Consider the following 21802-nt stretch of genomic DNA (forward strand, 5'->3'; position numbering starts at 1 on the left):
GAAAAAAGCCACTGCACATTCAGAAGTTCTGCCTTTCAAATGTACTCAAAATGAGTTCCTTACAATGAACAGCCATTTAAAACTTCCAGCTGAAAACTACAGATTTAGCCATTTGTTGAAATAATTAAATTTTATTTGATTTATAGATTCTTCATTCTTTTCCTTATATCATGTCAGTTCATTTAATCACACTTGCATTTTTTCAACATGTTGAACCTTTAGTGAATGCCTAACATCGTTTAGTCATTTTTTCCCCCCAGAGGTGAGAATTGTTGTTCACTGAGTGAGTTGTTTGTGTATTTGTCATAAATAAAAGTCAAAGAGGCACTAAAGTGTACTTAAATATTTTAGAGAATTAAAAATTATACATATATCTCTTCTCTCACATACAAGAGAAAGTGGGTCAAATATTGGCAAGTGATATCTTTATTTGATTATCATGTAGATTCATTCTTAGAAACTTGAATTCAGAAAACTTACGATGACAGGGTCATGAGTAGATTTTAAATTTAGTTTGTACCCAAATTTTCCTGGTCCCAATCCCCTAGGTATACCATAAATGTCTCAGATATACATCTGTATCTTAGTAACTAGCAGTGGTGCTATGTATTTTAATTATTTTTCTGAAATATATACATATATATGAATATCAGGTTTCTTTTTCTTCATTTTTTCTGAAATACCATATGAGAAACATCTTTGCACTGAGAAAAATGACCCTGTATCACAGACTTACTTTATTCTCAATCCAGATACCTAAGTCACAGTCATCAATAGATGTCATGGATTTTAAGAAGAATAAGAAAAAGGCTCATTAATAATTATTTATCAATCCAATCAGACTAGTGACAAAAATAATTTAAAGTGCTTTTTTAGAGGACAATGGCTCTGCCTTCATTTTTGCACTAACAAATAAATATAATTCTCTCAATTTAAAGATTGGGACCCTGACCCATGTGATTCAGTTGGCTGGGCATCATCCTACAAAGCAGAAGGTCTCCAGTTCTACTTACGGTCAGGGAACATGCCTGTGTTGCGGGTTCAGTCCCCATTTGAGGTGTGTACAAGAGGCAATGTACCAATTAATGTTTCTCTCTCACATTGATGTTTCTCTCCTTTTCTTCCTCTCTTCCATTCTTTCCAAAAATAAATAAATAAAATCCTTTAAAAATAAAATAAAATAATTGCAATGATGACGTGTTAAAGCAGCTAGACATATGTATGAGAGACATTCTTCCAGTTGTGTCTGTATGGCACATACATACATGCATTACTTCCCTAGTGATAAACCATAGAAAGAATAAAAATATTAATCCATGACAAACACTTGGGATTCACCTAATATAGGAAGAGGATTTGATAAAATGTGAATTTTATCACATTCTCTTGGCACTCAAGTCAGAATACCTACATAGAAGGAAATATCTGGGATTGATACATGTAAGAGAATGGAAGGAATCCATTTAACCTGGCTTTCTGAAATTTGGGTGCTTATATATAGCCTGTAGGTCTCCAATTTCCTAAGAAATTTAAGGATTTAGTACACTATAAAAGTAGCTTTCAAATCAGTAGGTAAGAGGTGAAATAGTGTTTAACTCCCTAAGATAGATGATGATAGATGGATAGATGATAGATCATAGACAGATAGACATATAGATAAGATGATAGATAAACAGAATTTTATATTCCATCTTAGGAATCAGTAAACATTTTTTTCTTTAATGAGTGAAATAGGAAACATTTTTGGCTGTTCAGGTTTCTGTCACTCAATTCTGCTGTTGTAGTGAGTGTTAAAGCAGCTGTAGACAGTTCATAAATTAATGGGCATGGCTGGCTTTGGCTTACTGTGAACCACATTTGGCTGATGGGCTGAAGTTTCCCCAAAATTATCAAAGATGTAAAAGTACAATAATAAAACCATAAAAGCACTAGAAAAAAAGAGAAAATCTTATAATATTGATGTTAAATATATTTCTAAGTATCATCCCAAACCAAGAAATCAAAAAGAAAAAAGTAATAAACTCTGCCACATAAAATTAAAGACAAAAATTAACATGGAAAAACACACTAAAAAATAAAAGAACATACACACTAGAAAAATATATTTGCAACTCATATCATAGACAATGAACATATCTTTGCAATAGAAGAAGTCCTCCTAGATGAAGAGAAGAGGCAGAAGAAGAGACAGTGCACAGAAAATAAATATAAATGGATTTTAAAGTTATGACCCAAATTTCCTCATTATTAGAGGAAATTTTGAAGTTAAAATGACCATGAGTTATCATTGTTAATCTCCAAGGTTAGCAAAGATCAATACGTTTGACAATATATTCAGGAGAATGGGATGAAACAGGACTTCTTAAACATTGTTGGTGTTGATGGAAATCAGTATATTTTCTATAGAGGGCAATCAATCTTGCATTTAATCTTATATGGAAAGGTTTTAAATAATGGACAGTTGATGTATATACATTTTTATTAACATTTTAAAACTTGTTTTGATTGAAGTTTAAAGTTTATTTGATAAAATAAAAAAAAGCAATTAAAACCTTAAGTAAATTAAGTACATTAAGCAAATGTAGGCATTCAGCTCATCCTCATTTACTTCTTTATAAGTCATTGCAATTTCATTCAGAAAAAGATTTTTAAAGTATTGTCAAACCCATTATTTGGATTTTAAATGACAGTCTTACTGAACTCTTTGACATCACCTAAAGGCAATGGCATATTATTTCTACTTCATGTAGTGTCAGTTAATTCATAGAGAATTTCTCATTTTCATAGCATTTTGACTATGAATGCTCCAGTGGCATGCGTCTGCATTTGAATTTCTTGTGCCTTTCTATTTTTTCAGCAATTCTATAATTTTTGATAATCCTACTCATGACTTACTCCCTATAAAAAGCCCCACCTAACCTCATTTTTAAGTTACAGTAGTTATATGGCCTGGCATCCTTCAAGAGAGTTTGTACACTTGTCTTTATCTTACTATGCTCATGTTGTTGGATGAGTTGTGAAGTGAAAAAATACCTTCAAAATCTTCAGATACAGAGAACCAGAGAGGGTTGGAGATAAATGTAAAGCTTCTTAATATTCATATTAAAGATGTGGGATCCTACTGGGCAATCAAGCTTCCATTGAAAGATTTTAGCATGGAATGGTTAGATAAGATATATGATTCAGAAACAATGCAGACAGATGTGTGGAAGCTGGATTTTATGACAGAGATTGTAGGCAGAGAGTTTAACCAAAAGTCTATTACAATAGCCCTCATGAAATGAAAGAAGAACATGAAAACAGGAGTTAAAAATTCAAGAAACTGTTAAATCACTTCATAAAGCTAAGTGAGTGTATGGGAAGGAATGTCTATGTGGGGATTTATTTTGCCTACTCCATTTTAATATCTGTTATAAAACAACTAATTTACTGCTTATAGGTAACTAAGTTCACTTTCTGGAGAAGGATTTTACACCAAGACACATTTCCCATTCAGTTTGAACAACAGTTGTCATCTGCTTAGTAGCCATTACCTTCACCTTGATAAAAAAAAATTGTAAGTATTAAATGACACAAGTTTTTCTACAGATTAAAATATTCCTGCAAATTCATGGATCACCTCATATTTCAGATAGGATTTAAAGCCTTATCATTTATACTTCTCTCATGAAAATTAGAGTTTTAATCAAATCTTTGAATGAAGGTGTAGCAAAATTCACAAATGCTGCTTGAAGCACATAAGACCTCTGTAGTCTAAGAATAAACTGTTTTCCACAATTAATAAAACAAAACTTTGCATCTGTATGTCTCATAAACAGTGACATTTGATTGGATAGCACACTGCTAATATTTTTCACTTTATTAATAAGAATAGACACCAGCAACTAGTCTGCTACTCTTTTTATATTTGCCTAAGAAAACCAGGCAATCTGAACATAAAACTGATTAATTATTTTCCAACTATAAAATATCCAGTTGTAAGAGAATAAGGTTCTTATCCCTAGAGACACTGTGTGCTTAGTAGGGTTACTGCAGAATTAATTCAAGAACTAGTTAGCAGAGTGGCATTGATAATCTATAAATTTCTATGATTCTTTGTCCTAAATATAATATTCAGTCTGATTACTCAGAGATATAGTGACAAATAAGTGATAGGTCAGGACTCTAGGCTGACTACCAGGTTTGAATCTAACTCAATCACTTAAGATTTAGCTGACTATGGACAAGTTATTTCATCTCCCAACGTCTCATTTTTCTAGTTTGTAAATTGTAGATGGAAATATTCCTTACTTCATATGGTGTTTGGGGCGTATCCAGTGAGTAAACATGTAAAGTGCTTAAAAATATAGCACATAGTAGGTACTTAATATATGTAGCAATTATTGTTTTTAGTTCTTCCATATGGGGACAGAATTGGTTGAGGCCATTTGATATATTACTGACTTTTGAGATGAATCTAAGCTGCTTTCAGAAAAATGCCAGTCTGTAAAAATTTCTAATTCAGACCAGCTAAGAAGTTGATCTTATTAGGATATCTTGGTTAAAACTTCCCTCCAGGAGTAACAAAGGCAGGTTTATAAAGCAAGGACCACATTGGGGAGAAAAAGCATCTACTTCAGGAACAATGATGTCCATATCTTCTAAGATGGTTTTCATCCTACTTGACAAAACCTTTTCATCCTCATTTTGTTATATGAACCCAAAGAAAAAATTTTTCCTGTGTTGTGACTGTACCCAGTTGGTCATGCCATCATCAATTCAAACCAAAGGGTGATTCCGACTGCTGAGAAAAGGGCAGAAGACTTGTTGCAAAGACTGAAATTAATAGGATTAAATAGGGAGAGCAGAAACCAAATTATATTTTGGCCCTTTCCTTCACACAATTTACCATAATAAGAAGTTCATTCCTTTCTTAAAAAATGTTCATGAATTTTACCCTTCTCATTTGGTCAGAAGGGAAAAGAAACTTCTACTTCAATACCCTTTTTGTAGGTCAAATAACACTATAAATAATTGAGGGAAGTTTAGGATATAATTTAATAACCAACAGAAAGAAAGATCTCTGCAAAGAGCATCTATAGGAATCTCTGAAGGTCGCTTAAGGAACCACAGTTGCCTGACATATGTATTTTTCTTTAGAAGATTTCTCATTTCCCAATAAGAATATTGGTATTCATTATCTCCTGAACTTTGCTACTGTTCTGTCTTTGTGTAACTTAATACACTTCTTTTGTAAGTTCATGAGTTTTACAGTTAACTTTGAATAGCCATGCTAGTTGAGAGAAAAGAGAATATGGAAAATAAATTCTCTTCAAATATCATTTTAAATAATGAGAAATTTTTCTACCTTGGAAGTTCTGTGCCTAGCCCATGCAATAACTTTAAGGGAATTAAAACTGGAAATTTTCATGCAGGTACACCCCAGTATCAAGGCAAATGACAGAGAAAGCAAAACTACCACATGCAAAGGATACAGTCAAGATGGCGGCAGAGGCAGATATGGCTCGCCTCTTTGCACAACCACATCAAAATTACAACTAAAATATAAAACAACCATCATCCAGAATCATCATAAACTGAAATTAATGGAAGTCTGACAACTACAGAATTAAAGAAACCACATCCATCGAGATGGCTAGGAGGGCCGCAGACTCAGTTCTGGCTGTTCCTCGCCCATGTGTGGTGGATAAAGATTTCAGTAGGGGTACCTTGGGAGTGAGGAGTCCCAGCGCCACACCAGGCCCTTCAGCCCAGGGTTCTAGTGCTAGGAAGATAAGTCCCCACAACTTCTGGCTGCAAAAAACCATTCGGGATTGAGATGGAAGAAGAAACTGGTAGAGTCCCAAGCAGTTCATCTTAAAGAACGCACACACAGACTCACTTATTCAGATTCACTCCATCTCAGGTCCAGTACCGGGTAGAAGCTTGAAAGGCACCATTGGTGTACAGGGAGAAACTAAAGTGTCTGGCATCAAGGCGAGCAGAGGCCCTTGTCTCTTTCCTAAACCCTTCCCTACTGAGCCAGCAAGCTGGTGCCATATCTGAGACTCCATCAACTTGGCTAACACAGTTTTACCCACCTTGGAGATCCCCAGAGACTCTGCCCCACCCCCATTTAAAGGCCCATACAACCTACTTTTCCATATGAATAGCTGGTCTTGGTTCATGCTTCATAACTTACTAAATCCTATCAAACAAGTAATATCGGGCATCAGTGGCTCCAGGCCCAGCACTAGCAGCAGCTAGTTTAGATTCACAGCTTGGCTTTGCCTGGGAATCTCAAAACCTAGCACAAGTAGCAGCCATCTCAGATTGATTTATAGCTCAGGCAGGGTGCCCTTGGAAAAAATGATGTGGAGGTTGACCTTGGCCTGCACCACCTAGCAAACCCCAAAGCCAGCACACCCAGTAGACAGCTACAGACCATGTTGGAGCACACCATCTTCCCCCTGCACTGCTGGTTCTCCATGGAGGGCAGAGGTTAGTGGTGAGTGATCACAGCCAGTCCTTGAAGCTGGCTGTCCTGGGTAAATCCTTCCCATTGACCTGGCAACAGCAACCAAGGCTCAACTACAAGATGAGGGTATTCTCGGTACACATGGAGAGCGAACCTCGAGTACCTAGGTTGGGGGATAGGAGAGGCTGTGCCACTGAACCCTGCAAGACACCTACTACATTAAGCCATATCACCAAGCCATAGAGTTAAAGCAGTTCTACTCAATACACAGAAAAAGACACAGGGAGGCTGCAAAATTGAAGAGACAAAGAAATATGGTCCAAATGAGAGAACAGAACAAAACCCCAGAAAAAGGACTAAACAAAATGGAGATAATCAACCTATGAAATGCAGAATTCAGAACACTGGTGATCAGGATGCTCAGAGAAATGATTGCATATGGCCACAAAGTAAAGGAAGAAGTGAAGATTATAAAAAGTGAAATAGGACTCCCGGCCAAGAAGGAGGGGTAGACAGACACGCTGCAACTCCCTCCACAACTATGAAGGAATACAACTACATCGAAACTAGAAACAACCAGAAGTTCCAGAAAATCAAACTACATGGAAGTCCAGCAAACAAAGATATAAAGAAGAAATACTCATCCAGCCAGGTAGGAGGGGCGGAGTCAGGGTGGAGCTGGGGTGGAGAGGACGTGGTGTGGTGGTGACAGCAGCAGCAGCAGCAGGCATGCAGAAAGCACAGACACACAGTTTAAAATGTCAGGAGGCACACCTAGGGAGCGTTCCCAGCTCCCCACTGTCCCTAGCTGCTCACGGTCCCAGCACCGGGAAAGTCAAGCCTCATTGCTTCTGACTGTGCAGACCAGTGGGGACTGGGGCAGAGGTGGAAACTGCCAGTCTCTCAGCAGAGTCTGTTTGTTTAAAGGGCCCCCACAGTCCTAGAATGCCTGCAGACCCACCCATTCTGGGAATGATGGCCGGGGCAGCAGCTAGAGAGACACCAGTCTGGTGCAGAAGTGGGAGAGGTGCCTGGGAAAGGGGCGAGTGCAGGGCAGGTGGCATTGTTCCCTCTCGGACCCCTCCCCCACATACAGTGTCACAACATGGTGAAACAGGTCACCCTGCACTGACGAATACCTAAGGCTCCACCCCTTACAACATAACAGGAGCGACTGCTTTACCTGAGACGTGGAGGCAAACAAACACAGGAGCCTGTCAGAATGAGGAGACAGAGAAGTATGACCAAAAAGGGGAAATGGATCAAGGTTCAAGTGGGAGAACTAAGCGACAAGGAGATAGCCAACCTCACAGATGAGGAGATAGACAACCTAACAGATGCAGAATTCAAAACACTGGTGATAAAGTTGGTCACAAGCTTGACAGATATGCTTGAGTATGGCAAATGCATAAAAGAAGAAGTGAAGGTTATGCTAAGTGAATGAAGAAAAATCCACACAAAACCAATGGTGAAGGGAAGAAAACTGGGGTTTGAATCAATGATCTGGAACATAAGGAAGAAAAAAACAGTCAAACAGTGCAGAATGTGGAAGCAAGAATTGAAAAAAATGAGGAAAACTTCCCAAATTTTGCAAAGGAGATGGACATACAGATCTGGGAAATATAGATGGTCCCGGGCACACTTGACCCAGAGGGGACCACACCAGGATGCATCATGAATGAGATACCAAAGCTGAAAGATAAAGAGAGAGTCCTGGGGGCAGCAAGAGAAAGGTAGAGAGTTGCCTACAGGGGCGTGCCTATAGGACTATCAGCTGATTTCTCAAAGGACACTTTGCAGGCAGGAAGGGACTGGCAAGCAGTATTCAATGTGATGAAACGCAACCTGCAACCAGGATTACTCTATCCAGCAAAGCTATCATTTAGAATGGAAAGGCAGATGGAGTGCTTCCCAGACAAGGCAAAGCTAAAGGAGCTCATCATCACCAAGCCATTATTATATGAAATGTCAAAGGGACTTAAGAAAAAGAAGATCAAAACTGTGAACACCAAAATGACAACAAACTCACAACTATCAACAACTGAATCTAAAAAATAAAAGCAAAATCCAACTAAGCAAACCAGAATAGGAACAGAATCATAGGTATGGGGGTCATTTGGAGGGTTATTAGCTGGGAGGGGAGAGGGGGAGAAATGGAGATGTGGTGCAGGGATTAAGAAGCATAATCAGTTGGTACAAAATAGACAGGGGAAGTTAAGAATAATATAGGAAAGGGTGAAGCCAAAAAACTTATATGCACAACCCTTGGACATGAACTAAGGGGAGTGGGATTGCTGGAGGGAAGGGGTGTACTGGGCAGAGGGGAGCAAAGGGGAAAAAATTGAAATTACTGTAACAGCATAATCAATAAAATATACTTTTTAAAAAAGTGAAATAAAGAAAAATATACAGGGAACCAACAGTTATGGGAAAGAAGCCAAGATTCAAACTAATAATTTGAAACATAAAGAAGAAATAAACATTCACTGGGAACATAAAGAAGAAACAAGAATTGAATAAAATGAGGAGGATTAGGAACCTCTAGGACAACTTTAAATGAATCATAGGGGTATCAGAAGGAGAAAAGGAAAAGATTGAAAACTTATTTGAAAAAATAATAAAAGAAAACTTCCTTGATTTGGTGAAGGGAATAGACATACAAGTCCAGGAAGCAGAGAGTCCCAAACAAGTTAGACCCAAGGAAGACCACCCCAAGACACATCATAATTAAAATATCAAAAGTTAAAAGTAAAGAGAAAATCTTAAAAGCAGCAAGAAAAAAGAAGAGAGTTACCTACAAAGGAGCTTCCATAAGACTATTAGCTGACTTCTCAAAAGAAACTTGCAGAAAAGAAGGGACAAGCAAGACGTATTCAAAGTGATGAAAAGCAAAAACCTACAACCAAGATTACTCTATCCAGAAAAGCTATCATTTAGAATGTAAGGGCAGATAAAGTGCTTCCCAGATAAAGTTAAATGAGTTCATCATCACCAAGCCATTACTAAATGAAATACTAAAGGGACTTATTTAAGAAAAAAAGAAGATTAAAAATATGAACACTAAAATGACAACAAACTCAGAAGTATCAACAACTGAATCTGAAAATTACAAAAGCAAACTAAGCAATCAGAACAAGAACATAATCATAGTATGGGGATCATTTGGAAGGTGGGGAGTGGGAGAATGGGGAAAAGGTTCAGGGATCAAGAAACATAATTGATAGGCACCAAATAGACATGGGGATGTTAAGAACAGTATAAAAAATGGAGAAGCCAAAGCACTTTCATGCACAACTCATGGACATGAACTAAGTGGTGAGGGACAGATTGATGGAGGAAAGGGTGATATTAGGTGGAGAAGGGCCTAGGGAAAAAATAGGGACAACTGTAATAACATAATAAATAAAATATACTTAAACAAAAAGAAATTACAGTCCAGGATTTTAGGAGGGGAGTGGAGGCACAAGGGGAACAAATGGTAACGTAAAAACACAAATAAAATTAAAAAAAAAAAAAAAACTACCACATGCCTCGTGGGTAAACTTGTACAGTGCATAATCTATACAACCACACGTGGCAGCTCGAACTTTGAAGAAAATAAAATTTTACTTGACATCAACTTGGTAAGTTGACAGTAGGGGCAAAAAACTGTGCTGCTGAAAATCAAAGTAGCATTTTAGCTTAATCAACTAAATTAAAAATATTTAAAATAATTGAGTAATATAGCATCCATAACCCTATGATCTCCTCACAACTGTACATTTTGTATATTATATTTATCATATTTATTATTTATACATTCCACCAAAGTACATACATTTAGTTTAATTTCCTTAATGTTATTCAGAAATAGATACAAGTTTCATATAATCTTTCAAATTATTCTTTTGATTAATTAGTAACATTCTATTTTAGCTAAATAATTTGAGGTATTTCATGACTTAATCCTTAGTGTTTGTTATCTCATTTCCCAACACTCATCTTTTACACTGTGATCTTAAATTGTTTGTCTCTCTGAAAGATTATGTGTTTTATTCTATCTGGAAAATATTTTATCACTTGTTTTTTCCATAAGATGGCTCTAGTAGCACTTAGTTGTCTTTAACATCATTTGAAACAATTTTGTTAGATTATATTGTGATGGTGTCATATAAAAGTGCATTTAAAAAACTTATCAAAATTAGTTAATTTTTGTATAAAATTTTAATATTGAAGATGGAAGAAAATACACATTTTCAACATATTATGTTTTATTATATCAAGAAAGGTAAAAATGCAACTGAAATGCAAAAATATGCTTTGTGCAGTGTATGGAGAAAATGCTGTGATTGCTCAAATATGTCAAAAGTGGTTTGCAAAGTCTTGTGCTGGAGATTTCTCACTGGATGATGCTCCATAGTCAGGTAGACAAATTGAAGTTGATAGCAATCAAATCGAGACATTAATTGAGAAAAATCAACATTATACCACTTAGGAGATAGCTCACATACTTAAAATATCCAAATTCATATAGTTATTGGTGAAAGTGTCTTTTATTTTATAGAAAAAGTCAATATCTCTGATTCCCATATTTCTCTAGTTAATCCTACTTATCCACCATGTCTTAGTTATAGGTTATTTCATATGGCAGATACTGAAAATTATCCAATAGTCAAATCCTACTTAATCTTACTTAAATTAAGGGTGGAAGTCCCTTGATTTCAAAAAGTATATGGGCCCTCCACTGACATCAAGGTATGAATCATAATGAGATTAACTTAATCATGGAAATTCTATTACCTTGTCTCAGAACTTTATCATCCTCTCACTAATCATCATTCTGGCAAATATATAGATAGTATAGTCCCTTGATAAAACAAAACTTCTTAAGGAGGGAACCTATAGTCCAACTCCACTCTTTTTACCCCTTGTATGGGATAGCATAGTGCCCTCAATTCAAATTGGCTGGCTACAAATTTGGAGATTCCCATAACCACTAGGACATTTGATAATTTCCCTCACAGTACTCAGAACAGTGCCAAACATGTTGTGTTTTATTATGGCAAAAGAATACAAAGTAGAAATGCACACATAGGGCATAGATGGGACTGAGAGAAGGGTTCCAAATGCAAAGCTTTCATGTCCTAAGGGATATGTTACCCTCTTAAAACTAAAGTGTGGCAATATGTGCATGAAATACTGCCAAACCAAGATGCTCATTTTAGCTTTGGTGCCCAGAGATTTAATTGAGGCTTCATTAGGTAGGCACAAGTGATTCTTGTCTACATGGTTGAACTCAATCTCTACCTCCAGCCCCTGGAGATCAGGCTTTGACATAGCCCAATCTCCCAACTCTCTAATTACATGATTGGTATTTCTGGGGTGGTCAGTCCCTACAGTGGGTCATCTCTTTGGATAAAATATTAGTTGGGATCTGAGGAGCTTAACACAAGTCATCTTGTTAGCACAAGCTACCAGGTGCAGTCCAGGAGACCCTCACAAGTAATAAAAACATTCCATTCACTAAGGATATTCCAAGAGTTTAGAAGTTACCCCCAAGGAGCCATGATTAAGGCCAGACATCTTTGCGTAAACTTCATTCTTCACTACACATCTTTCTAAGGGCTTTTTCATTATTATTTTTAACAGATGCTGGACTTTTATAAGTTACGATTTTTACTCTAATAATGATAAACATTAAATAACTTGTCAAAAGAGCTTTCAGAATAGAGCAATAGAGGAAACAGGAAATCTGGATAACCTATGAGTTGGATCTGAGCTTGTAATCATTTCTCTCTAATGACATGTTCAACTGTTAGTTCTCCTGTCCATGCTCAAAAACATTACATATACCTATGGGTGGGAAAACAGCTTAATGATGCTGAAAGAAGAAATGTGTCCAGTTTGTGGCCAAGAAGTCAAAATGCAAGAAGAGCTTCCTGGCTTAACTTCACAGCTTGACTCAAATCACAGAATTGGGGTCCAGAACTGAGTGTCTCTTTTCAGCTGGCTTAATGTTTAAAAGTGCACCATCCTGGAATGGGCTAATAGAACCATACTGATGCCTTACTTTGGGACAGTAAACAAGGACATTAGAATCTGGATACCTTGACCTGGTATCATGAGAAAGGTCAGTTATCTGGCTGCTACCGCGGGTCTTAGCAACTTTAATTGATCCTTCTTTCTGTCCTACCTCTTTTTCTATTAACAAGCCCTCAACTGGCATTTCAACTGGTATCATGTAGACTGAATGTCTGAGAATTCACTGCCCCAAATACTGGAATAAGGGTTTACAAATGTTTAGTTCTTCATAAAGGCATATATTCTTTTTCATTAACACATATATTTCATAGTCAGTATTCCTCACATCTGAATAATTGAGAAAAATATTAATAGATTTTTAATCTAAGAGATTACTAGGGATACTATGAAAAAATGATAAAGACCATGAGCTTGTCAGAAAAACTAGTTTTTAGATATTACTCTAAACATCTTTAATTCTCAGATATATCAGCTGTAAAACAGAAACCAGAATGGCTGTACCTCAAAAGATAATTATAAGAATTTTTAGATTATGCAGATAAGTTGTTTAAGAGAGGGAGAGAAACATGAATTTGAAACCTCTAGCTTGTCCCCAACCAGAGACTAGGCCCTAATTGAGAATCGAACCAGAGACCTTTTTTTGGTTCACAAGCTGGTTCATAATCCATTGAGCCACACCAGCCAGAGATAGATAAATTGTTTAGGTTCATACCTGATTCATACTAAATATACAATAAATACCAGCTGTTATTATATGATGTACAACATTTTTAATGGCTAATGTGCAGATATAGGAAGACAATGATAAACTTGACCTCAGTTTTTTGACTCAGTATGAGAATTATAACAATTTGTAGTAAAAATGAAGCCCATAGTTCTACAACCAACTTCTAATATATAAATCTAGCCACCTCAGTAAAAGTAAGAAAATCATCATATTAAATAAATATAGAAAAATGTAATCAAGCTTGTCAACACCCCTTTAGTTTTCTCATCATTAGATCAAAAAATAGATATACTCTAAAGATGGAAACCGACTACCAATATCACAACCATTTCTGTAATCATTATATAATAACCTTATGAAAACACATTACTGACTTTAAAATGTGCAGTAATAAATTCTGTTAATAAGTTATTTACCTTCATTCTTCTATGCACTTAGACTCCTAGCAGCAATTTGTTTTTATCAGAAAGGAATAGTGATGTCTTTTATTTTGTTAGTTCAGACATAAATGGGTGTATTCCCCTATCACATCTTTCACAAAGCTAGGTATCTGAAGTTGCCCACAGGCTCACAACTGATCCATTGCATTGGTGATAAGATGGACATGGCTGAGAATGAAATAAGTGAAAGGACAGGCTTTTGGGTTTTGTAATCACCTGAAGGACTGCAGATTAACTAATGGGCTGTTAACCTAATTAAACCAATGATGGGATAACCAACATTTAAGCCTTTGGATATTAGTGGATAGGGATGTTTGGAGTTATTTCCAAAGTCAAAGGTAATCTTAGGATGTTCCACCAAACAAGTAATAATAAAAAATTACTACTTAGATGACTTGGAAAGGACTGTATTTTGCTATATTCTCACCTTTAGCTCTAAGTAGTAGAATCCATCAGAAGCTTGCTGCAGAGATTATTCCATGACCAGGAAAGCTGCTATCTTACTTGGACAGATCTAAGAACAGTCAGCCTTTCTTCTTGGTAGTGATTCATTAATTAATACTGTCAATAAGTAATATGGATGCACTTAGACACTCCCCCAAGGAGAAAACATATTGGATTTCTGGAGGAGAGCATTGACACAATGTACTATGCTACATCTTTCAAGAGGAAAGTAATGGCTTCACATTGGGGTCTGATAAGGTCTGAGAATTTGAATATAGCATTGTAGAGACTTTGAATCAGAGCTGGAAATTACAGGCAATCACCCATTTTCTCTTGTGCCCTTTCATATGCATGCTGTTTATGCCGACTTTTGCACTAAAACTACAAATTTGGGTCTAGTTGTGACATAGGCAGTATGAATCACATCATGTAAAATACTATCTTGCTCTTTACAGAAAAGAATTTTCAACCCCTGATCTGAATGATGCAAGACCCTCATCACAGACTATAAGAAGGATCTATATAGAGGTTCTATTCTGTCTGTCAAGAAGGCTACCAAAGTGGGAATAAATTGAAGAGATGGGGTATGGGCACAGATTGGGCACCAGGGGGAGCTTGGAAGGAAATGACTGTAGCGGCAGTGTGCCTAGTTTTCCACTCTTGTTGTGAATAGCCTTTGCAACTCAAGTTTAATGGAATAATGATCATTCTGAGCCAATGCTTTGTACTTATCAACATAGTTATATTAATTAAAATATGTAAACATTTTAGTAATAGGATTGTTCTGTACTTTGTAAAATTAATTATAACATATGGACTAGGTTTGAAATTACAAAAGAAAATTTAAATTGTACTTTTTAAGTACTATTTAATTTTAAGTAAGAAACTATACTTCTAAGACCTGTAGAAGCTATTGCTAAAAATTGAATAATGAAATAAAATTAAGAGTCTTGTAAATGCAGAACTCTTGGTGAAAACGTAAATTAACAATATTATATTATTAATTACCAAGTAATTCAAACATTGATAAAAATTAGAGACTAGTCAAACCATGCTCATATATCCTTGTACATCATTTTCTGAAGATCTATTTTTAATAAAATAAACTATTTCAGTTGCAGATTTATTTCCATGCATGATTTTATACTTTTATTTTACATGTACATAACCACTAATGATATCTAATGTTACTTTTGTTTTAAAATTATGAAAATGTTATTATGTTTTGTGTATCCTTCTTTAAAAATGTCTTAAATGTAATTTGTTGAAAAACAAACACATTGATATAGTTCTAGTTTATTCATTTTATCTGCTATTAGATATATTGAAGTATGACTCACAATTACATATTCACTATGTATCTGACTATACTCTGAACTTCATACTAATCATTTAATCTTCACAACAAAGCAAATGGAGGTATAGTTTTTACCTCCATTTTACAAATGAAGAAACTAAAGCATAGAGATACATTTTGGTCTGGAGTTCAAGAGATGGACTTCAAACACCACCAATGATCCAAAAAGATCACCTTCAATCACTATTCCAAACTGCCTGCCTTAAGCATCGTTTAATTCTTTGTTCTGCTGTTGGTGGATTGTGGTATTTGCCATTACAGAAAATGCTATAATAAACATGTTGGAGCATGTCTTCTTTTGATAGTGTGAAAATTTCTCTATGTATATAGTAGTGAGATTGTTGACTTGTAAAGTATATGCATTTTTAGCCTTGTAGATATTGAAAAATGTGCTTTCCAAGGTAGTTGTGTGTATTTAAAATCTTATTAAAATATATGCAAATATACTTGGTATTTATAGATTTAAATGTTTTTTTTATGAATGTGATGGATTGAAAGTGATACCTCCTGGCTTTTAAGATTATTATTTGTTCAATTACTAGTGAGTCTCAACAACTCTTCATATGTTTATTGATAATTGATATTTTTATTGTCAAAATTGTTTGGTCTCTTTTATTTGCCTATGTTTCTATTGATTTTTCTTTTAACTTTTTTAAAAAAGATTTTATGTAGTTATTTTTAGAGAGAGGGGAAGAGAGAGAGAAATAGAGGGAGAGAAACATCAATGTGTGGTTGCTTCTCACATGCCCCCAACTGGGGACTTGTCCTACAACCCAGGCATGTGCCCTGACTGGGAATCAAACCAGTGACCTTTTGGTTCTCAGGCTGGCGCTCAACCCACTGAGCCACATCAGCCAGGGTTAGATTTTTGTTAATCTTACTAAATTGTAGAGCTTTAAAAATACATGGTAAACACTATATTTTTAAAAATTGTCATTATAAATTTATTTTTTAACCAGTTATTTGCTGTTAGTTTTATTGTGTGTTTAGTTCAACAGAATTTTGAATTTTAGTATAGTCAAATCCATCCATTTTTATGGCTATGTTTATATGTTTCATTTTGCTCATAAGTTCCTACTTCCAATGATAAAATATTATTTTGCATTTTCTTTTAAACTATTAAAGTGATATTTTTCACATTTAGATTTTCATTATTCTGTGTTTTATTTTTAAGTATGGTTTGAGGTATATAGTTTCAATTACTCTCTAAAAAAATATGTGGTGAAATCACTTACCCAGTAACACTAAATGATGAAGCTATCTTTTACATATTCAATGTATCCTCACTTCATTGTTTATTAAGATATGATGAATTAATGGGCTTATTTTTAAGTTCTTGGTTTTATTACATTACTTTATCATTTTTATTTACATAAGACAAGTATCCCCGTTTTTTTTATTCTTCCTCATGAATGTCTTCTGTGTTGTTCAGCTCTGATGTCTCATAAATAGTTTATAAAACCTTACTAAGACATCAACTACAGTTTCATTTAATTTGTAGAGTAATTATAGATATACACTCTTGCCATCTATGATCATTGTAAAGCTCTAAATTTGGTTATTCTGTTATGATTTCCATAGTTTTCCTTTTTTTTTAAAGATCTTGCAAAAGATTGTTGTTACATTTATACCAAGCACTATATAATGCTTGTTGTTATAAATTGTATTTTAAAAAAGAAATTTTACAAAATCTGGTGTTTGATGTGGAGGTAGTGGCGGCATGCCATTCAGATATACCTTTTATAATAAAACTGTTGTATAGACCTCAGTCATATAACAGTCTTGAGCTGTTGCATTTTGGGCATTCATTGCAGTTTGTGAGTCAAATACACACTCTCCCTAGGCAGCTCTCAGCCAATGACTAACCATGATAGACACATTAGGACCTGGTGTTGATTATCCTATACAATAGAGTTAACCCTGAATAGCATGTGGTTAAGGGAATTAACCTCACTCAGTGGAAAATCCATGTATAACTTTTGACTCTCTCAAAGTGTAACTACTAATAGCCTACTGTTGACTGGAGTCTTACTAATAACATAAATAGTCAAGTAACACATGTTTTGTATGTTACATGCATTATATACTATATTTTTGTCCCTGGCTGGTTTGGCTCAGTGGTTTGAGCGTTGGCCTGCGAGCTAAGTGTCGCTGGTTCGATCTTCCAGTCAGGGCACATCAGAGAAGGAAAACTCTGATTCTAAAAAACCTCCGCTGCCTTGCGGCATACCTCTTCAGGGGAAAGGCTAAGGGAGTAAACCCCGACAGAAAATCCGGAGCCGGAGTCCCTAAGGCGGTTTGACATTGTAGTCTACACCGGCAACTCCTGCGGCGCACCTGAAGCCAAGCTGTATTGACTCCGTCTTTCCCTTGGACCCTTCAGCTGCGAAGAGAGGGGGGGTCTGCTGCATGGGCAACAGCAGACCCTCCATATCACCCTGCCCAGGCTTTGTAGCTTCACTGGAGAGGACACTCCAGCGTCATCGCAAGATGTCGATTCAACACGGGAGGAGACAGATACCGTGTCACTCCCGAGTCGGACTGCACAGCCATTCTCGGTGGTGCAGATAGACTCTTAAGAAGCTACACCATCGTCTCTCGAGACGGACGGCTGCCGGACTATATTTTTGCAATAACATAAGCTAGAGAAAAGAAGGTATTATTAAGAAAATCATAAGAAAAATAATATGCATTTACAGTACTGTATAGTATTTTCCCACACCTTAACTTTACATCAACTATTTACAAGATGAAAAACATCTGCCCATTAGTGGACTTGGACAGTTCAAACCTGTATTGTTCAGTGGTTATTTATACTCCTTTGTGGGCAGTTTTTGCTCTGGTGCACCCAGTTAGAGCTGCCTAAGCTTTTCACAGAGCTTCATCACATTTTGAGGCTCCTCCTTTCTATTTTTAATTTTTTTTAAGAAACAGCATATTTCATAGAGATATGGTTTAATTTAAAATATTTGCAGAAATTTATAATCTGAATAGCTCTCATTCTGCTATTAAATAATCCGTAACCCCTTTTTTTATCCCTTCTCTTATCAGAATACATGATATAACATGCCTTTCTATATCCCAGGATTTAATTTATCTTGTTAGTTTTCACCATGGAATGAAGCTTCCGTGAACCCTGGTCAACAAGCATCTGACTGCATTACCATACCAAGCCTGTCTTTCCTTTTCCAACCCAGAACACATTTTTATATCAAATTGGAACAAACAGAACCTGCCAAAGAATTTGAGTTCATATTGTTACTATAACATAGGGAACTTCCAAAACAATATTTGATACATTATTAAAATTCACCCACAATTTTCATATTGTCAATATAAAAAAAATAATATGGATTAATTAAGCCAGGTGATAAGAATGCTGCACCAAAAATTCAATTTAGACCTAGGTTGCCAATATAAACATTTGTTACCATATATGGCTTTAAGTATTTCAAGATATTTGGTTTGATATTTACACCCTACAGTTTGTAAATCTTCCATATGGTAGTTTCCTATTTTACATAGGCTATATACAGTATTTGAACCCTGGCTGGTTTGGCTCAGTGGATTGAGCATCGGCCTGCGAGCTAAGTGTCGCTGGTTCGATCTTCCAGTCAGGGCACATCAGAGAAGGAAAACTCTGATTCTAAAAAACCTCCGCTGCCTTGCAGCATACCTCTTCAGGGGAAAGGCTAAGGGAGTAAACCCCGACAGAAAATCCGGAGCCGGAGTCCCTAAGGCGATTTGACGTTGTAGTCAACACCGGCAACTCCTGCGGCGCACCTGAAGCCAAGCTGTATTGACTCCGTCTTTCCCTTGGATCCTTCAGCTGCAAGGAGAGGGGGGGTCTGCTGCATGGGCAACAGCAGACCCTCCATATCACCCTGCCCAGGCTCTGTAGCTTCAGCTTCACTGGAGAGGACACTCCAGCGACATCGCAAGATGTCGATTCAACACGGGAGGAGACAGATACCGTGTCACTCCCGAGTTGGACTGCACAACCATTCTCGGCGGTGCGGATAGACTCTTAAGAAGCTGCATCATCGTCTCTCGAGACGGACGGCTGCTGACGATATACAGTATTTGAGTAATAGGGTAACAGAGCAGTAGTAGTTTTCATTTCAAATGTTAGTAAATGCATTCATGTAGGCACACACTCACACATGCTTTAAGGTTAGTATAAGGCTTTGAGACCAAGAAAATAGCCTTGGCTGTCATCCTAAAAATATATTGGAGAGATGTTTCAGCAAAATATAGATTATTTTTCCTATGCTATTTGAAGGACCTATTTTCAACTCTGCCTCCTATATTTGGCAACAAGATTCACCTTGTTACATAAAACCAGCTACTAGTACCTAACTTCTTGCTTTTTATATACTTAAAGAAGCAAATTAATTGCTATAACTCTTGTTTAGGTTATCCAATGAGTAAGAGACTCTAGTTTGAGTTGGAGTTCTGCAGAAAAAGTAAAGAAAAAAATTGGGATTGCTTGATCAGAGTCTATAGATAAATGCAACACTTTACCAACAGGATAATATTTTCTGTGTTCCTTTTGTTAGTTTCAAGCCCCGAGGACCAGAAACCTGACAGTACCTAATGTACAGCAATAGCAAGAAAAGTGTGGTGTTGTTTTAAAAGGACTTTTCAACGTTAAAGAAACTTTTCAATTAGCAGAAACATGACCAAAGGATTAAAAAATAAAAAGCAGTGTGTTAAAGACTTAATGCAAAGTCCACCCAATAATCTAGAAGGCATGTTTTGAATTCTCATTGCACAAATGCTCAAAAATGCCTTTTTAAAAATACAATTCCTAGTCAGAATGCAAGCACCCATTCCCCTCTGTGCTTAGTAATTATGAACCTTTGTAACCAGGAGTTCTTTAACTAAGACATTAGAGGAAATGCTTCAACAGGTGATATGTATTGTATATATCAGGAGAGAGAATAGGAAGGAGGAGAAGAAGAAGGAAAGAAAGAGTACGAATAAGGAGAAAAGAAAGAAAAAGAATGGCTGTTTTTTCTCTAAATAAATGTAATTCTAACTCAACAACACCTCTTGGGAAACATAAACTCTCAGACTTCCGACATGTCAGGTCACTTCCCATAATGTTCACCTCTCTGCCTCATTGCTAGCGGTCGCCAAAACAATTGTACCGTGTGTGTGACAGTGACTGAGGCAGTTTAATGAGCTGTGAGTCTTTCTGCAGAAATTCACACAAATTAACTTAAGTTGATCTGCACGACGAACTGGATAGACATTTCAGGGGTCGAGACAAGTTGCAAATTCCACATCCCCTTCAAAGCACTGGCTCTTGACTCGTTTTCCTAGAACCCCAGGTTTTCTGTGGTGACAGGAGTAGGTCTTGGGAGGACCAGATTGCTTTGCTTAACAAACAGGACATTTGCGCTACAATAAATATCCCTTCATTTACTGGTAATTATTCTCCTCTGGAGTGGGAGCAGTTGAGATTAGCATACTGTTCTCAGCAAACCCATAAAGGTGAAAACTTAATCCAAATAGAAAATGGGGCAAAAATCATAACTAAAATAAAATCTTTTAACTGTCAGGAATTAGAAGAGAAGGCAGTGTTTTTGCATGTAGTCTCTTTCAACATGCTCCTGAATAAATATAAATGGTAGCAGAAATTGAGTTTAAACCATTATGGATAATAACATTGGAAAAGAAAATGCTATCTTAGGTTATTTGTTGCCAGATGCTCACATTTGTAAGTGGTACAGTCCAATGCTACAGAACTTGCTACCTAAAATTATTAGTTTATTGGCTATGTGGGAAATGCTAACTACTTTTCCCAATCTGTTTTGATAATTAAGACAGTAAGTAGCTTTGGCTGGTGTGGCTCAAGTTGGTTGGAGTGTTGTTCCATAAACCGAAAGGCCATGGGTTCAATTCCCAGTCAGGACACATGCCTGGGTTGCAGGTTCAGTCCCTTGTTCAGGCATGTATGAAAGGCAGCTAATTGTTATTTCTCTCATACAGATGTTTCTCTCCCTCTCTTAATCCCTCCTTTCCTCTATCTCTAAAATCAATAAACATTCTTCAAGTGAAGATTTTTTAAAAAGAGAGTGAATGTAAGTAGATAGAATTTGTCTAAGTTCTAATTTGAGAATAGAATATCACTGGGATAGCTGTCTGAGAAAATATAAATCCCATCCCTCCCTTATGAATGTCAACTACACTATGTTACAAAAATTGTGAATTCCAGGACGCTTTCAAATGGGACATGTGATTAATGATTCAAGAGACAGTGGGTCTCTTCGGGTGTTAACTATATGATGTGTGGATTTAATCACTTCAGTGGTTTCAAGAAACTTCCTTTATTATAAGACATCTTTCTA

This window comes from Furipterus horrens, unplaced genomic scaffold (genome assembly GCF_987537825.1).
Source record: "Furipterus horrens unplaced genomic scaffold, mFurHor1.1.pri manual_scaffold_1, whole genome shotgun sequence".
In the NCBI taxonomy this organism is placed as follows: domain Eukaryota; kingdom Metazoa; phylum Chordata; class Mammalia; order Chiroptera; family Furipteridae; genus Furipterus; species Furipterus horrens.